The sequence below is a fragment of the Zingiber officinale genome, chromosome 4B, assembly GCF_018446385.1.
Source record: "Zingiber officinale cultivar Zhangliang chromosome 4B, Zo_v1.1, whole genome shotgun sequence".
Taxonomy (NCBI): Eukaryota; Viridiplantae; Streptophyta; class Magnoliopsida; order Zingiberales; family Zingiberaceae; genus Zingiber; species Zingiber officinale.
In genome coordinates this window covers 67,321,561-67,339,179 of record NC_055993.1, presented here as the reverse complement: position 1 = coordinate 67,339,179, position 17,619 = coordinate 67,321,561, and positions in this window count along the sequence as shown.

Sequence of the window (17,619 nt, the reverse complement as noted above, 5' to 3'; positions counted from 1 at the left end):
GCGTTTCCGTACATTCTCTCCATCTAATGATTTCATTATCACGTCCATCATTAATACGGCTCCTAGGGGATCGACCTGTCCCATGCCTTTATTACTTATGCAGGATGACGCCGCCTACGCCACTCCTTTTTGTACACGCTTTCTCACAAGAACATATCCCTCGGCGATCGAACGACTTCAGGCGCTTCACCCAAAAAGATACTCACCATCTCTTTTCGATATTCCCTAGGAGAACTCCCTTTATAAACCCTAAAGGCAGTCCACAGTCATTGCCTTGCGCATTTTGATTGTCTTCCTCTTTCTGTTGCTTTGACTGCTCCGGCGCCTCTGCCCTTCTCCTTCTAGGCTTTTCCCGTCTGGTGCTCTTCTTCTTTTCGACTATCCTCTTCTTCAACCTTCCTCATCTCGATAATAGCTGACGGTAAGGCTACCTTTTGGTATTCGTGTTTCCTTTCTGACATAGACCAACACGACCTATCCATGATTCGGTCTGACTTGGAGCTTGGCAAAGAATACATACTTCGCATCCCCACACCCACCGAACATCCTTCATCCCCTCCAGAAGGCTTTATGACCGTTTTCAGGGATCAACTGATGGGGGGCCTCCGTTTCCCTATCCACCCTTTTATTTCTGCCCTGAGTGAATATTTTGGCATCTACCTATCTCAATTTGCTCCCAACTTCTTTAGAGCAGTTTACGACACAGTCATTTTATGTCGCGTGTACCGACTTCCGCTGACAGTCCAACTATTCCACCATTTTAACTCCTTTAAACGCTCGGAACCGGGAGTGTTCATGGTACAAGCGAGGTCGGGTCATAAATTTTTCTCGGACATGCCTTCTTCCAATAAGGGGTGGAAATCTCGTTTCTTTTTTATTTGGTCCCCTGAGCCCCTGGTTGGGCCTGCCCAGTGGTGTTCTGACATCCCTTCCAACCTCCCTGTACATCAACACCAACCCTCCTGTAACGCCGCCTCAGAAGCACTACAAGGCGTGAGTGTTAGCCTTTCTGTACTATTATTGGAAGGCTTTCTGTATTTGTTTGGGCTCAGCCCCGTTTAGGCAGACATCGGGGCTCCATTTGGTAAGACCCCGTTTTCCTCTCCACCATTCTTCGCTAACTGAGGTATCTTTCTTTTTTATCGCAGAGGCTGCCCTGTTCTGAGCGTACTCCTCCGATGTTAAACGCCGGTCTACCTCCTATTTGAGAGCTTTAAGTGCGGAACTTACGCAAGTTTTAGCAGCTTCTTCCCGATCTGGCCCTTTTGCCTCACAGTCCGCTCCTTCCTCTCCACCACCTATCCCGCCGGCGACAGCCCAGGAGGAAACTTCCTTGGCCCTCCCCATGGATGTGGCTCCAGCGGCAGACCTGGCAGCTGTAGGACAGGTCGATCTGTCCGTTGAAGAGCAGGTCGAGGAGGCCACTGAAGAACAGGCCGGGAGGGCCGCTGAAGAGCAGGTCGAGGAAAGGCGAGCTGTATCTCCCCGGCCAGCCAAACGCCTAAAACTTCAGCGTAAGAGGAAGAAAGTGACTCCAGCTATTCAAGCGTCACCCCCACCTCTTCCCTCCAGCCGTCGCTCTTCTGCTGCCCTTCGCTCTTTGGAGATCAAGACTGCTACTCCCAGCCGGGAGATTAATATGGGACCTGAGGTTCCCGTCGCGTCGCCCCACCTATCAGTCCCGGCTCCTGGTCGAGTTACAACCCCTGAGCAGGCTTCTTTTCCCGCTCAAGCTTCATCTCTCGGTCAGCTATCCTTACCTTTAGTGGATCATCTCGGGAGCTCTGCGACTCAATCTGCCTCCCTCCCTTTAGCTGTTCCCGCGTCTATTTCTAAATCCTGGAGGAAAAGTCACAAGAAGTATTCCTTTACTGACTATTGGCACCTGCCTTCCTCCACAGGCTTAGATGCTGCCGTCGCCACGGAAACTGCTGAAGGGGCTCCTCCCCTTGTTGCCCAGGTTGAATTAGAGGGAGACTTAGCATCTTCCTGGCGCTCAGGCCATCGAAAGTTTTGGAAAAATCCCTCAGTGGAGGGATTAGATCAAGCGGCTTGCTTGATGGTTTCTGTAAGTCTTCTTATCTCTATGCTCCTCTGTTGACCCCTTTCATAATTTTTCTTCCTTTATCCAATGCAGGCCTGCTCCGCCAATCTAAGTGCCGTTCAATACGCCTGCAGCTTACAGAGGGAAAATGAAGTATTAAAGGCTTGGCTTGAAGAAATAGAGCTGCCCCTAACTCCCCGCGATCCTCTCAACCCCACTCCTGGAGATCTAGCGCATTATCTTCGCTTGATTGGAGAGTCTGCAGAATCTGCCCGCAATATTTCTCATGCGGATTTTGACAAGATAAGGGCCTTGGAAGCAGCTCTTCAGACAAGCGAGTCGGAATTGGCTTCTGAAGTGGAGAAACGTCAGGCACTAGTAGCTGAGCTAGATAAAAAGGATGCCCAATTAGCTAGCCTGTAAGAAACCCGGGAGAATCTTCAAAAGACTGTAACAGAAGTCCAGGATCAATTGGCTTCCAGCGCCGACCGGGAAAAAACCCTTCAACGCCAGTGGGAGGCTAGTCAAGTAACTCTTAAATCCATGCAGGCCGACCTTCTGAAGGCTCAAGAGGACGCTTCCTAAAGTCAACAAGCCTTGACTCTGGCCCATGTTGATAAGGAGAAGGCTGAGACTAAGCTGACAGATTATCAGGCAGGTGAAGTAGGTCGTCTGAGAGCCTACAGGCAAGCCTACGTTACCTCCCCTTTCTTCATGAGGAAGATGGGAGATCTAATGAATTTCATGGTATGCTGTGGCGCAGGTGGAGGAGCTCGCCAAATGCTAGAACAGAATTTGCTTCGGGCTGCCCCCTCAGAAGATTTCCTAGATATAGGTCGCATCATGAACGAGATTCCTGATGAGTCATTTCCTTCTTTTAAAGATGATGACGACCTCTTCCTTCTTCCCGAGCCTCCGGCCGATTCTACGTCCTGCCCCCTGAGCACCCTGCTGGCCCTGTTGAAGATAATCCTCCTGCTGAAGATCCCTAAAATGGCAACATGTATTGCACTTTTTGATGTAAAACTGTAATTAACCAACTCTCTTCCAAGTTATTGGTTGACTTGTCTTCACTTTAGCGTGTTTATCCCTCTCATGATACCCCTTGACCGCGGGCTCTCGATTTTCTCCTAGCATATTAATTGTCTGAGTGTGTTACTCGATTGTTGTTAGCTTTGTATATTGCCCGTCTGAAACGCCCCAAGGCCTTGTGTGTAATCTGGCTACCTATTTTAGGTCCCATCTACCCCCGATCGGGGATTCTTCTATTTCCCCGACCTGCTTTCCTCGTCCTCTACTGATCCTCTACCTTGGTCTTGCTCCTCGATCTGTCCTTTGCCTTGTATTACAGGTCTGGATAACCGAAGACTGGGAGATTAAAATTTAGGCACAGACCGGGGCCTCTCGTGGTCCAGGTCTATATAAATGAAGACCGGAGTATTTAAGAGCTAAATCCAGACCAGGAAAGCGTGGGCACTTTTCTAAGACAACTGTTCGTATCCTTTCCCGAGATTCGCCTTTTCGTACTTCGCGCGCGGTACTTTTCCCAATATGTCCTTGGGTGTTATTTTCGAGGAAGATCCTGCGGCTCTCGTTGTTCCCGCCCATTATTTTGTTTCGACGGATGATAATATGACGAAATTGCCCCTTTGCTCGGCGACTATAAATATTCTCCCCGCTTTCGACTTTACGCGCTTCATGTCCTTTTCTTCTGCCTTTTGCCGGAACCTCCTTACTTCTGATCCTTCGGTTTTTGCGTCGATAGCTTTCCACTTGATCTTCCTTCTTCTTGTTTCTTTTTCTCATGGCCTCCCCCTCTTTTCTTCCTTCTCTGGCGGCGGTATACTATCCTGGCTCATCCACCTTCGATGAATTAGACCGAGATGACCTACGCTACACCTATGGAGTTGAGGATGACGCGCAAGTGATTATCCCTACTGGAATACATCAATTTTTCAATCCCCCTGCTGGCTCCAGCGCCTTCTTTAAAGAGCAATTCGTGGCGGGCCTTCGTTTTCCTATTCACCATTTCTTCTCTGATGTTTGCCATTACTTTCAAATTCCCCTGGGGCAACTAACACCCAACTCCATCAAGATCCTCTGTGGCTTTGTAGTACTATGCGATGTGTGTGCGTTATCCTGGTCCGCCCATTTATTCCACTGCTTCTTCACCCTTCGGCACCAGGAAGAGGGCACATTCCGTTTTCAGCCCCGTCTCCGAACTACTTTTTTCTCACCCCTGCCTCCTTCTATTCCGAGCTGGAGGAACAAATTTTTCTTTATTATCTTTCCCCACGAGGTGGAGTGGCCCTTGCGATGGCAACAGTCACTTCCTCCTCCTCCCGAACTAGGGGACTTTCATCTTGACTCTTCTTACACAGAAGCCTCGTCTTGCTTGTCCGGCTGGCAGCTAAACTTGACATGTCTATTATCCTCGGAGGAACTGTTGTCCTATTTTCGCCTAAGTTATCTGACCCTGGATACGCCCCGCTCCCTGGGTAAGCCTCTCTTTCCTTTCTGATATCAATTTGTGGGTACTTTGTTTTTTCTACGGCAACTAATCTCCCACTTTATTTTGTGCAGCTGAAGTCTTAACTCATGCTTCAGAGGTTCAGCTCCTTACTCTGAGCGATATGGAAATAATGAGGCGTGGCCGAGTTATCCTATAGAGGAGAGCCCTCCCCCACTCGTCTTCAACTTCAATCGGCGGGGCTTCCCGGGCCAATCCTCCGCCTCGACCTGCTCGGCGAGGGTCTTCTGGTGTCCGCCTTGCTCCCTTGACTTGCCCCACTCGCCCACGCACTGCACGTCCCCCTCGGCCAGCCGCCCCTGCTCGCCCCCGGGCTGCTCGTCCACCTCGGCCGGCCGCCCCTGCTCGCCCCCGGGCTGCTCGTCCACCTCGGCCCACTACCCCGACACCCCTCCAACCGGTTAGTTCTCCTAGAGCCACTTATATCCCTGGTCTGGGTCTTGGTGAAAGACGTATGGGCCTTGGTGGAGGAACAGGCAGCGTTTCCTTCGCCAGCCCTGCTTTCAGAGAGGCTTCTCATGATGCTCGCCGGGCCCGCGTCACAAATGACCGCCTAAGCCAGGATGCCCCTTCTCCCTCTAGATGCAGGGCTCGGTCGTCCTTCGATGATTCTGATTTGGATGACCAGCCGCTGGCTCAGAGACGTCGGCGCTGAGCCCCTCGTCCAGTGTTCGACTCAGGCCTCTCATCTATCCCTTCTCCTCCCCCAACTGCAGCTGCCTCTACTTCACCTCCCAATGTGACTCCACCTCCAATCCCGATCCGTGTAAATGATCCCCCTACTTCATCCGATAATCAAGCCGAGCCCCCGTTGGCTCAACCTTCCACATCGCAGCAAACTCAGGGCAGCGCGGCTGGCCCCTCAGAATGCCCTTCATCTACCCCACATGCCGTACCTCCTCAAGGGCCTACCTCAACTCCTTCTAGCTCAACTGCTGAGCCCTCAGCTCCTCTTGGCTCAGTCGCGGGTCCCTCAGAACCACCCCCGCTTACTCAACATTGTTATTGTACTACTGTCCCTTCTGAGGAGAGGTTATGGTCTCGAACAAATGTCCCCACTAGCTCCCTTAAGATAAAAGGTCGTCTAGCCACTTTATGGGAAGAAAGCATGCAACACATGAATTCCTTGCCTCCCCCGGCTTATATGGACAAATTCGCAGAGTTGTATATCAAGGTAAACTTTGCAGATTTTCCAACTGTTGTTTTTCCCGCTCTTATCAGACATTTCCTGTATGTCCTAGGCTTGTGCAGAGTCTCTGGTAGTGAACCATTCCTTCCATGCTACTCATTATCAGAATAAGGCGCTGCGGGATCATGTTGCTGAACTGGAACTGCAATTGAATAATCTTGCCCAAGCTAGCCATGCTTTGCGGGTCGAGATAAAAGCTTTAACCAAAAAGAAGAACAGTCTGTAAATATCCTTAACGCAGGCCAACCGTGAACTTAAAGATCTCCAAAAAAAGCAAAGTCAAGTTGACATTGTACATCAGCAGAGTATAAATCAACAAGCTTTAAAGCATCAACGAGCTATGAACCAATTAGCTCAGAAGCTGCGTGCTGCCGAGACTCTAGCGCAGGATCAAGACCAGAAGTTAAAATCGTAGGAGGCCCTTTTGAAATCTCAGGAGACCCAGTTGACCTCCCAAGCCACAGAACTAGCCACTGCCCGGAATGAACTAGCTTAGGCTCGGGCCACCACAGAAGGCGTATCAACAGCTCTGGCTATTTACAGAGAGGGAGAGAACGATCGCTGCTTATAGAACCGTGATTTGTATCTGCGTTCTCCGGAATTATGTGCACAGGTGGGACATCGTTTCTCCACGTCTGTTATCTATGGGGCGGGCGGGGCTTTGCGCCAACTTTATGAGCAAGACTACTTAAAGTCCCTTCGCCTCCTGAATTTTTAGACCATGACCGGATCCTTAAAGAGATCCCGGATGAAATATTTGCTCCTTTCGAATGCTATTTTTTGGCTTCTTGTACATAATGACTTGAGAATTTCTTGTAAAGTACTTTGTTATTTCCTCATTTGCACTTTAAGGCTTGCTTTTACTAAAATTGCTTAGCTTAACTTTTGTCATAAAAAGTATTAGGACATATAATTTCTGCTTTCACATCTTCTTCTGCTTTCCCTGATCTACTCTTCCCTGGTCTGCTATCCTAGTTTGTTGGATAAGGGACAAACCAGCTTATCACCCAGCTTACACTTCCCGACCTGCTTCTTCAAACTCGATAAGGTCGCAGGTAATTAGCACTCCATGGTCGATCTAGCCTCCTGCCCCGTTCATCTTGTAAATAATAAACTCCGGATGCTAACTTTTTAACGACTTTGTAAGGTCCGTCCCATTGAGGTGCTAGCTTAGTCACGTCCCCCACTGGCTTGATTTGCTTCCAGACCAGATCTCCCTCTCCAAAGAACCGAGGAATCACTCTTCTGTTATAGTTTTGTCTCATTCTTTGTCGATAGGCCTCCAGCCGAGCCACCGTTCGGTCCCGAGTCTCTCTAATAAGATCTAGCTCAGTCAACCTTCGTTCTGTGTTTTCTTCATCATATAATGTCCTTCTGATTGATGGCACTCCAATTTCTATGGGTACCACTGCTTCATTGCCATAAACCAAGTGGAATGATGTCAGACATGTGCTTTCTCGAGGTGTTGTATGATAGGCCCACAGAATGCTTGGCAGCTCTTCCACCCAATTGCCTCCAACATGATCTAGCTTAACCTTTAGACCTCGTACTATTTCTCTGTTGATTACCTCGGTCTGACCATTACTTTGCGGATAGACTACTGAAGTGAAGGCTTGCGTTATGCCAAATCCCTTGCACCAGGCCTGGATTCTTTGTCCCTGGAATTGTCTTTCATTGTCAGACACCAGTTTGTGAGGAATACCAAATCTGCAAAGAATGTTCTTCCACAGGAATTGAATGATGGCATCTTCTGTGATCCGAGCTAGGGCTTCTGCTTCTACCCACTTAGAAAAATAATCCACTGCCACCAATAAGAAACGCCTCTGATCAGGTGCCATAGGAAATGGTCCCACGATATCCATGCCCCATTGATCAAAAGGACATGAAACTATAGATGTTCTTAAAAGGACCGTAGGTCGATGTGTCAAATTTTGATGCTTTTGGCAGGACAAGCATGTGCTCACCAACTTATGTGCATCCCTTTGTAAAGTGGGCCAGAAATACCCGGCCAGGTGTACCTTGCGAGATAATGTTCGACCGCCAACATGATTGCCACAGCATCCCAGGTGTATTTCTCGCAAGGCCTGATCGGCTTCCTCTACCCCCAAGCATTTGAGTAAACGTCGAGAAAAGAGCCTCTTGTAGAGCTGATCTCCAATCATTACATAAGCATGCGCTTGCTTTCTAATCAATCGTGACTCTTCTGGATTGGTTGGTAAAATACCTTGCCTGAGATAATTGATCATGGGTGTCCGCTAATCAATAGTTGCTTCTATATTATTTTGCAGATCTATCTGGGCTATCAGAAAAGTTTGTGCTGCTGACTGATCCAACACCCAAGTAGTCAAGGAACTAGCCATCTTTGCTAGCTCGTCTGCCCTCTCATTCTCTGACCTGAGAATCTTGGTCACTATGACCTTTGCAAATTCTCCTTTCATCTTCTCATAGGCTTCCTGATATACTTGTAATTTATCACAATTTATCATAAAATTGCCTATCACTTGTTGAGTTACCAGTTACGAATCGGAATAAATGATTACCCGGGCTGTCACTACATGCCGGGCTGCTTGTAGTCCTGCCAACAAAAGTTCGTATTCTGCTTCATTGTTCGTGGCTTGGAAATTTAATCGGACTGTCAGTTGAAGTATATCTCCTTGAGGAGATATTATCAAGACCCCTACTCTGCTTCCCTGGTGATTAGCAGACCCATCCACGTATATCTTCTAGGTTTCTTCAGAGTTGGTTTGATGAACTTCTGTTAAGAAATCTGCCAAGGCTTGCGCCTTAATGGCGGTGCGCGGCTGATACTGTATGTCATATTCTCCCAACTTCTACATTGGTTAGCGCTCTTCCCATGGTGCTATTGGTTAGGACTGTGATAGGATGTGATAAGAAATACGGTCTCAGCCGCCGAGCCATAAGGACCAATCCGTAAACCAACTTTTCGAGGGCCGTGTATCGGGCCTCGGCTCCTTTCAATAAATGACTGAAGAAATACACTGACCGTTGTACATTGTCATGTTCTTTAACGAGCACGACCCCTACAACCTCAGGGGTGGCCGACAAGTAAACCCATAAGGGTTCTCCTACAACTGGCTTAAAGAGAGAGGGAAGAGTCTCCAGATACTTCTTCAGCTCTTCGAAAGCTTTGGTGCATTCTTCGTCCCATTGGAACTTGGAGGCCTTCCTTAGCACCTTGAAAAAAGGAGCAGCTCGGTCTGCAGATCGGGAAATAAATCTTGACAGGGTTGTTATTTTGCCAACCAGCTTCTGGGTTTCTTTCAAATGTTGAGGAGGTTGCATATCCTTTAATATTTGAACTTTTTCAGGATTGGCTTCTATTCCTCGCTCAGTCACCAGGTAACCCAAGAATTTTCCTCCTTTAGCTCCAAATAAGCATTTCAAGGGATTCAACTTCAGCCCATATTACCGCAGAGTCCTGCATGTTTCTTCCACATCTTTGATCAAGTTCACGGCCAGTGGGGATTTGATGAGTATATCATCTACATAGACCTCTACATTTCGCCGGATCTGCTCCCGGAAGATTTTGTTCATCATTCTTTGGTATGTGGCTCCGGCGTTCCTGAGACCAAAGGGCATGACAGTATAACAGAAAGTACCGTCAGCCGTAATAAAGCTAACCTTTTCTTGATCTTACCTTACTAAAGGTATCTGATGATACCCTTGGTAGACATCCAGCATGCATATCCTCTCGCAGCTAGCCGTGGAGTCCACCATTTGATCAATCCGGGGCAGAGGATAGCAGTCTTGAGGACTGGCCCGGCTGAGGTCCCGGAAGTCTATACACACTCTCCATTTATTGTTGGGCTTCTTCACCAAGACTACATTGGAGAGTCATGATGGGAACTGAACCTCCCGAACATGTCCTGCCTTCCTGAGCTGATCTACCTCGGCTCTTAGTATTTTATTCTGGTCTGCTGAAAAATTCCTTTTCTTTTGTTTTATAGGTCGAGAATCTGGTACTAAATGCAACTTGTGTTCAGCTACTTCCGACTTGACCCCGGGCAGCTCTTCAGTGGACCAGGCAAAGACATCCCGGTTGCGGATCAAGCATTGAATTAACTCTTCTTTGAGAGGAGAGGGAAGGTCGCTTGCCACCCAGGTTAGATTTTCAGGTCGCTCGGCGTGTAGTTGTACTTCTTCCCAAGGGATGGGTTCTTCAGCTATAGGCAAAGGTTCCTCCTGCACAGCATGAACACCTCCATCTTGTATCCTCTGATTTTTCCGAGCCTCTACTCGGACCATGTCGATATAACACCGGCGAGAAACCCTCTGTTCTCCTTTAACTTCCCCAACCTGTTCGCCCACAGGAAATTTGATTTTTTTGATGGAAGGTCGAGACAGCATCCCTAAATTCATGCAGGGCGGGCCTTCCTAGAATGACATTGTAAGAAGAAGGGGAGCCCACTACTATGAAAGTGCTCCTCATGGTACGCACCAACGGCTCAGTGCCTAAAGATATGGCCAGTTTAATCTGACTCATAGGCTTCACTTCGTTGCCTGTAAATCCGTATAGAGATGTGGCCACCGGCTGGAGTTCAGCAGCATCAATTTGCATTTCTTCAAATGCGGTCCTGAATAGAATGTTGACCGAGCTCCCGGTATCAACGAACACCCGAGCCACTCAGCTATTGGCAATGATGGCCTTGATGATGAGTGCATCATCATGAGGCAACTCCAGGCCCTCCAGGTCTGCTGGCCCGAAGTTAATAACAGGGCCGACGACTTGCTCTTGACTGCATCTGACGACGTGAACCTCCAAGCGACGGACATGAGACTTGCGTGCTCTCCCTGAATCTTCGTCAGTTGGCCCTCCAGAGATCATGTTGATCTCTCTTACAGCAGTATTACCTCTGTTCTCAGCCTCCCGTGATCCTTCTGGCTCTTTTCCCCGACCAGGCTGATGAGTACTGGGTCCTGCGAGGTCGGGGCGAGATTGCCCGTCCTGTCTAGTCGTCCCTCTTTGCTCCTCCATCATCTTGATCAATTGAGGAGCTAGTTCGGGCGGAGGTAAACCCATCTCGGCAGCCCACTTGGAGTCTCGAGCGAACTGAAAACAATGATTAGTATCATGTGTACGTGACCGATGATAAGTACAGTACTGATTATTCCATGGCCCTGGTCGGGGAACATGCACGGCGGCAACTCGAGGTGCAGGTCTGACTTCCGGCCCGGGATGAAATGCAGGTCTGGCCTCCCGGGCTCGCGGCAGAGGTTGAGGGGGTGGTTGAGGCACCATTCTTTCTGGCTTGTGAGTGGAGGGAGGTGGTCTTTCAGCCTTCCTCCGAGCTGTTTGTGCTTCTTCCACCTTGATGTAGGAAGCAGCTTTTTCCACTATCTCATCAACATTCCGAGCTGGATTTTTGATGAGATCTCTGAATAATTCTCCCTCTCCCAATCCATGAGAGAATGTGCTCATCAGAATCTCTGAAGTGGCAGTGGGAACATCTTGAGCCACTTGATTAAAGCGGTTGATATAACTCCTTAAAGGCTCAGTCGGCCCTTGCTTCAGAGCGAAGAGACAATGGTCTGTCTTCTGATACTTCTTGCTGCTGGCAAATCGGCACAGAAAAGCCGTCTTGAAGTCCAAAAAGCAGGTGATGATCCTTGAGGTAACCCATCAAACCACTTTAAAGTTGAGCCAGCTAAAGTGTTCAAGAAAACTCTGCATTTGACAGCATTGCTGTATTGGTGCAGCAGGGCTGCATTTTTAAACTTTCACAAGTGCTCTTCCGGATCTTTGCTCTCGTCATACTCTCCGATCGACGGAGCTCTATAACCTTTAGGCAATCTTTCATTTAAAATCTTGGCCGAGAAAGGTACCTTCTCGTCCAGATCTTCTGGGAATACCTCAGGCACGGCAAAAGCCTTTCCCTTCTTTGAATCTCGCGACAAGGAGCTTTCAGCCATCGAGGCTTGAGGCTGCTCCTTCTTGAGGCTCTGCCCTTGAGGCTCTGGCTGATAATATCCTATGCCATGCTCACGATAAGGAACTTGAGGAAATACCTCAGGCTGCTTTCTTTTAGATCCCCGATCCGAAACAGGGAGGGGCTCTTTGGAAGCTTCGGCAGGAGCTTGTCGTGGTCGTGAAACAGTTGCCTGCCTCACGGAGGCTGCTAATCTTTTGGCCTCCTTGAAGAGCTCGTACTCTCCGGCGGTCATAGTAACATGAATACGGCCAGACTCCTCCATCGTCACGTTCCGGAACAGGTTGTTGTGTTCCCACAGACGGCGCCAAATTTGATCCCGTCCGGAAGCTGAGTCGGATGAAGGCGGGCCTTGTTGTGCGGAAAATTGACGGAGAGTCGTTGAAGTGTCGAATCTACTTGGTACCCCCCTGAATCGGTTCACACGGGCGGCTGACGGCTAGAGATGATCAAAACGACGACGCCGTTACCCTGCGCACACTCAGACGGATCCATCAGTCATTAGAGACCAGAAACCAGGGAAAAAGTCCCCGGGTCAGGCCCTCCGACGCTCAAGTCAGGTACTTTTCCCCCAGAAAAGCAGAGAATGGACCAAAAGTAGAGAGTAGTGAGAAATGACGAGTGAGCGTACCTGCATAAGGGACAAGGTATCCCTTTTTATACTGCAACGGAAGTTTCTGGGTCTGACGGGTGTCAGGGAATGTCGGCTGTCAGGCTTTGTCTGGCGATGATTGACACGTGGCTTTTCTTGATAGGCTGGCGGCAAAACCGAAGGTGTGTTGAGCCCCGATTGTTGGCATATTCCCTGACACCTTGATTATTCTCTCTGACAAGCAGTTACGATTCTCTGGATGATTTGTCCTGTAGTGTCTAACCGACGAGCCTGTGTTCCGAGATATAGGCTTGCCTTGCCTTGCCTTTGTCTTCTACTATCTCTGACCTGCACATCTCGATCGGCACTCTGGGTCTATATCCAGACTTTTACTCTTTGGCTTGGATGTCCTGACCTGCGCACCGGGTCTGTAAGAAGACCTCTGATCCTTGGTACAAACGTCCCGACCTGCACGCTGAGTCTGTCCGCCGACCCACATCTGTCTGCTGTTATCCAAGGCATGAACGTCCCGACCTGCACGATGGGTCTGTCTGCCGACCCATATCTATCTGCTGTTATCCAAGGCATGAACGTCCCGACCTGCAAGCTGGGTCTGTCCGCCGATCCACATCTGTCTGCTGTTATCCAAGGCATGAATGTCCCGACTTGTACGTTGGGTCTGTCCGCCGACCCACATCTATCTGTTGTTATCCAAGGCATGAACGTCCCGACCTGCACGCTGGGTCTGTCCGCCGACCCACATTTATCTGCTGTTATCCAAGGCATGAACGTCCCGACCTGCACGCTGGGTCTGTCTCAGACCTATTGGCTCGTAATCTCCGTCCTTAGCTATATCTGGACCGCAAGCCCGTTTATTACTCACTGTCCGGGCTGGTCTTATGATCTCCTCCTTTGATCGCCCTGTCCGCTGAGACTTTGACTTTGCACACGTCAACTAGACTTTTGACCTTCCTGCTGTCTTCATCAGCTTGACTGCTGACCGGCCATGAAGGCTTGACTTTTGACCTTCCTGTCCTCCACATCAGCTTAACTGCTGACCTGCCACGGAGGCTTGACTTTTGACCATCCTGTCCTCCACATCAGCTTGACTGTTGACCTGCCACGGAGGCTTGACTTTTGACTTTCCTGTCCTCCACATCAGCTTGACTGCTGACCTGCCACGGAGGTTTGACTTTTGACCTTCCTGTCCTCCAGGTCAGTCTGACTTCTGACCCTCTTGTGGCCTTGACTCCTACTCACAGCATCCTATCGACCCCACAAAACATGCACCGTATCAGACGTAAAGGAACTCTAGGACAAGCTGATTGAACTGCATGAAGGCACAAGCGATGCAAAGGTAACAAAACATGACTTTTTGTTAAATAACTTGTTTAATATTAAAATACAAAATGGAGAAATAGAAACTTAGTTATATGTGAGGATCAAAGACATCCAAAATGGGATTCATCTTATTGGTCATCAACTAGAAAACAGGGACGTAATAAACTATACCTTAAATTCTTTTCCTTGAAATGCACTGTGATCATTTATAGTAAATGTCTATAAAGTTTCAAGGAATTTAAATAAGTTAAAATTAGATGAGTTATATTATAAACTTGAACTTCATGAACAAACTAACTAAAAATAAGTCGAGAAAGGTGTGACTTTTCTTGCAGGTTCATCAAAGGAAATGAAGACTAAAACTCGAGTCAAACCTGAGTTAGAAGATGAATCTAACTCAGAAACAGACGAAGAAGAACAATTAGTGAACATGGTCAGAAAAATATTTACTAGAAGAAAGAACAACTTTACAAAGGACTTATAAAATGTGATCAGATCAACATCCAACGACGCAAGGACAAAGATTATGTGATTTGGATGCAACAAAAAGGATCATTTCAAGCATGAATGTCCAAATCGAAAGGAAGATAAATCCAAGAAGACGAAGAAAAAGAAGGCACTCCAAGCCACGTAGGACGATTCTTCCTCATAATAGTCGGACACCGAGATCGAAAGCAAGCAAGGTACCTCACACTCATGATAACCCGACCTGAGTCAGAATGTGACTCAGATCAAGAAGACGAGTCTGAATACGAATCAAGTCACAAATTCGTACTCGTTTCTGAAGGTTCTAATGAGGTACAAACTATTTTAACTACAATTTTTTTTTTTTAAATTATTGCATGTCTAAATAAAATGTTAACTAAATCTGAAGAACAAGTTAAATCTCTCCTAAAGAAAAACTAAGACCTTAAGGAACAACTGAACAAATTCAAAATGGAAACCCAAATTAAATTGCAAAACTCGAAGAAAAGAATTCCATTTTGAAATGTAAAGTTAAGAAATTTAAAGAACTTTTAGAAACATTCACATCAAGATCCAAGAATTTAGATTTAATACTTGGATTTTAAAGAATTGTGTATAATAAATCCGGACTCGAATACAAATATAGCTTAATAAATAAATCTTTTATTTCACTAATTAGTCAAAATAAAAAATAAATAAAAGTCTGGGTTCCAAATGCTTTTCTAACAAAGCTAGTAGAACAAAATTTATGTACCAATTTTTGAAAGTCATTGCATAAATAGAAAATATAGAATATATGATTCATGGAAGGCGTCAAATTAGTTAGCACCTTAAAAATATAGTCTACGCATTTAGAAAATTAGGATTAGATTAGAAAGATAATTTGATCCATATCTAATATAGTATCAGGGTAGGGCGAGATGATAGTACGTTAGAGAAACTTCATCTAGGGATTCAAGTAGGATAAGGCGTACCCTACTTGGTCTACTTAGTGAAGTGAAACTAATCAAAGCTACCTCGCCACATACTAAACTAGTTAGATCAAGGTTTCTCGATAGGAAGGTTAAATATATAATTTCTTAAAAAGACTTTGTTTAGAAGTAGTCGTTGCTTTGATACCCAAGAAGGCCTCTATGCCTCGTCAGGAAGTTAATTTTTAAAATGTTTATTTAACTAACTGACAGTTAAATCTGAATTTACTATAATATCAAACTATCGATAAAATAAAAATTTATAATTAAACATCTTATGAAATTATAGAAATACCGTACCTTTAGAAATTAGATCAGAAGAGACGACTAAGGACTCCAACTTTAAAATCGAAACATTAACCACAATTAAAATTAAATTAATAAATTAAATTAAAATTAAATCAATAACTTAAATTTTAATTAAGTTAATAACTTAATTAAAATTAAATTAATAACCTAAATTAATTTAATTAAAATGTTAATTAACACTTTAATTAAAACTTAATTAAACTTCAATTAAAACTTAATTAAAATTTTAATTAAATCTAAAATTAAAAACTTTAATTAAAACTTCAATTAAAACTTAATTAAACTTCAAATAAATTAAATTAGAATTAAATTAAATTAAATTATAGTTAATTAATCCTAATTTAATTAATAAGTTAATTAATATGAAATTAAATAATTAATTAATCAATTTTAATTTAATTAATATTATTTTAATTTTATTTAATCATAATCCAATTAATACCAAAACTAAACATTATTTAATATTAATCATTAATAATAAATTTTAAAGTGGTAATTTAATAAATAATTAATCAATTTTAATTAACTAATCAAATTAATTCAAATTTAATTTGAAATTAACTGAACTAATTTTGACTTAATTACTAGTAGTTACCTAAATCATAAATTGACTTAAACAATTTTAAGCTTAAATAAATTTAAATTGGACTCAAACAATTCATGTTAACTAATTAATACAAAATGAATTAATCAAACTTAATTAAAAAGTCTAAATAATCTGAATTTAAAAATTCTAACTTAATTAATTTAAAATATTATTTTAAACAAAAATTCAAATGTAAATTAATTGAAAATATTTTGATATTTTTTACCGGGACACTAGTATATTTTGCTTAAACACCAGTAAAAAGAGAGAATTCTAGGTTAAAAGGAGATTCTACTTATCATTTTTTTATTTACAAGATTCAAAATTAAATATTTTAAAAAGTATACTTGAAAATTTGTATCTTGAAAAAGAGTTTTAAAAAATACTGTCTTTAAGCCTTCTTTCAAAAGATAGTATTTTTAGAAAATATTGTTGTATTAAAACAAACGTATTTTTGAAAAGCAAATAATCATTTTAAAAATAAATGCCTTTTGAAAAATGATTATCCTAAAAACTCTATGAAAATCTATACATTGTAAATGTCTTGAAAACTCCTTTAATTTTTTTTTTTCAATATTTTGACAAATGCTCTTGAAAAACTTTCAAGGAGGGTTAGGGAATAACTCTAGACTAAGGTAACCTTTATATAATTGATATATCTTTTTGACATATAACAAAGGAGAGACAAAACTTAAGTTTAAAAAAAAAATCTAGTAATCCTCCCATGTTGATAAAAAAAAAAATCCATAAGATGCATAGGGAGTTTACTTTGTAATTAACAATACTTCCTAAGAGTGTGTCAAAGTGAGTGGAAGACTTTTTATATATATATATATATATATATATATATTCTTGAAAAATCTATACATATTTGAAAATCGTTTGATTTTTTAAAATAATTTTTCAAAATTCCTTTATATGTTTTGAACTAAGTCTAAAAGGGGATATTCTTATTTTAAACATTGTTTTTGAAAATAGATGCTTTAGAATAAGAATAGAAAGTTATTATTCTTAGATGTTTTAAAAATTTATAATGTTTTGCTTTCTACTTGTTCCTTATACCTTGCATGTTTAGATAAAAGTCAAAAAGGGAGAGTAGTAACGAGTTTAAGATAAGAATAATTGTAACCCAAAATTAAAAAAAAATACTTAAGAGAATAATTAAACATCATGCTTACTATTATTTTTCCATTAAACATGATTAATGTTGTTATTTTTCTAACTTTAACCCGGGTTGTCATTATATCAAAAAGGGAGAGACTGCTAGTGTAGTCATCACTAATAATTAAACTCAGGTGTTTTGATAAATAATAAGTGGTTAAAGTTAATTGTTGTGTTCTAAGTTGTTTACCAAGTGTGTAGGACTAAAAGACTTGATGAGACTTGACACTAGACTAAAGTTCGGTTAGATCTGGAGAACCTGATAATTGGTAGGAAGTCTAGATAGGCTCATATTTGGCAAGAAGTCCAGTTGGGTCTGCAGGACATGATAACTGGCTAAAATCCGGATGCTGCATCTAGCAGGAAGACCTAGTGGTCAAGAGATCAGAGTCAAGTAAGGCTGTAAATGGAAGGTAAAGGTAAGCAACTAAAGGAGAGATCTAGTGAGTATATGTTCCCGATTGAGGGAACAGTAGGCGTCGA